At 39.7% G+C, this 2312-nt stretch overlaps 1 pseudogene; it reads right to left on the reverse strand.

The window, feature by feature from the left end:
* Window positions 1–541: 541 nt before the first annotated feature.
* On the reverse strand, window positions 542–1516 carry LOC104990167 (annotated as a pseudogene).
* Window positions 1517–2312: the final 796 nt, after the last annotated feature.

Raw genomic sequence — 2312 nt, forward strand, 5'->3', positions numbered from 1 at the left:
CCAACACAACGTTCTAAAGCAATTATCCTCCAATTAAAAATAAATGTTAAAAAAAGTCACAGCATTAATCCCATCAACAGCAATGTTACTGCAATCAAATTATTTATACACATTAATTAAATTTGTTATCACTATCACATTATTGCAATGTCAAAGAGACTGAGTCATTTCACTTCTTCATGAAAAATTACATTGATATGGTTACTGAAAGCTTTCGGTAATAAGGAGAAAAAAACTTTTTTTAACAACTTCAACACAGAATAGAATGTTCAGAATCTTATATTTAATAAAAATATCAACAATCAGGGTACCATCTTGGTCTGTAAATGATATTCTCCACAAAGAACTTACAAGTGTTTTTTAAAACACCATTAAGGGGACACTGGTTAAAGTTTCTCTCGGACATGTTTTTTTAAAACCTATTAGTAGCTTTGCCATGAAACTGATTTAAGGTAGTTGTGTTTTTTCAGAAACACTGAGAATAATCCAATACTTGGTATTAATACTCAGATCAGCACACTGACATAATAGCAACATTTTATATACTAGCTGTAATTTTCAGTAGCTGTGTTCACCAACTGTGTAACAGAATTGTAGTGTTCTCCTAAGCCATATGCATGTCTCATATAAACAAGTATTAATGGATCTTCTGGATATTCTTCACCAACTACTATAGGAGGAGAATCTGCCTGTATTATCTCTATTGGTGTTTGTAAAATGTGAGACAGGGCTCTTAGCTCAAGTTGACCCCCCCAAGCAGCTGTGTTTACAATATCATCACAATACTTTCCAAACTCTTCTGGAGTATACATTTCTCCTGTATTAGGATTTGTTAAAAATGGCAGAAAGTCTTCCACATGACTCTGCATATAGTTAGTAGTCTGACACCTTAAGGCAGCCACAGTCAAAACGCCGTTCTGCTCTTTCAGCTGATCTTCAATGGCTCTATACATACAGTGCCCATCAGATGGAATCTGTTTAATTTACAACTGTCTAGCTGCCACTATTTGAGCAAGTTGTTCACTTTCTACATGTCTAGCTCTGGTTAAGTTTTCAATTTCAGCTTCAGCTATCCTTTCTTCCCGCTCCTTTTCCAATGCAGCCTTTTTGTCCCGTCTCTTTTGTGCTTTTGATATCCGAAGTGGCTGATTCTCAAGAACCAAGTTTGAAATATTAACAGCAACAGAATCTATTTTACCCTCTTTAGAAGTCAACTTCAACTGATCCAGCTCCTCTCTCTCTTTCTGTTCCATTTCTGCTTCTAACTTAGCAACATCTTCTATAAGTTGCTTCCTCCTCTTTTTGTCATTCCTGGGAACAGCATTCTTCCAACTCTGTATTTTGGCTTGCAGCTCCTTCTCTTTGTGATGCCGTCTCACCAGCTGTTCCTCTTCATCAAGCTCCTCAGTCAAGACTGCCTCCATGACGGGTAGGCAGCCCAGCACACGTGCTGAGGAGAACCAGCGCCACGGCCTAGCCCCACCTTCCACCTTTCTACCTTCACCCCGCGCGCCATTGGATGCGACTGGCATCCAGCCCCCCCTCTGCCTTTTCTAAAACCGCTTGAACATCTGGAAGTTCACGGTTCACATACTGCTGTACTGGCTTGGAGAATTTTGAGCGTTACTTTACTAGCGTGTGAGATGAGTGCAATTGTGCAGTAGTTTGAGCATTCTTTGGCATTGCCTTTCTTTGGGATTGGAATGAAAACTGACCTTTTCCAGTCCTGTGGCCACTGCTGAGTTTTCCAAATTCGCTGGCATATTGAGTGCAGCACTTTCACAGCATCATCTTTCAGGATTCGAAATAGCTCAACTGAAATTCCATCACCTCCACTAGCTTTGTTCGTAGTGATGCTTCCTAAGGCCCACTTGACTTCACATTCCAGGATGTCTGGCTCTAGGTGAGTGATCATACCATCGTGATTATCTTGGTCGTGAAGATCTTTTTTGTATAGTTCTTCTGTGTATTCTTGCCGCCTCTTCTTAATATCATCTGCTTCTGTTACGTCCATACCATTTCTGTCCTTTATCGAGCCCATCTTTGCATGAAATGTTCCCTTGGTATCTCTAATTTTGTTGAAGAGATCTCTAGTCTTTCCCATTCTGTTGTTTTCCTCTATTTCTTTGCATTGATGGCTGAGGAAGGCTTTCTCATCTTTTCTTGGTAGTCTTTGAAACTGCATTCAGATGCTTATATCTTTTTTTCTCCTTTGCTTTTCGCTTTTCTTCTTTTCACAGCTATTTGTAAGGCCTCCTCAGACAGCCATTTTGCTTTTTTGCATTTCTTTTCCATGGGGATGGTCTTGATCC

The sequence above is a fragment of the Bison bison genome, unplaced genomic scaffold, assembly GCF_000754665.1.
Source record: "Bison bison bison isolate TAMUID 2011002044 unplaced genomic scaffold, Bison_UMD1.0 scf7180017864171, whole genome shotgun sequence".
In the NCBI taxonomy this organism is placed as follows: domain Eukaryota; kingdom Metazoa; phylum Chordata; class Mammalia; order Artiodactyla; family Bovidae; genus Bison; species Bison bison.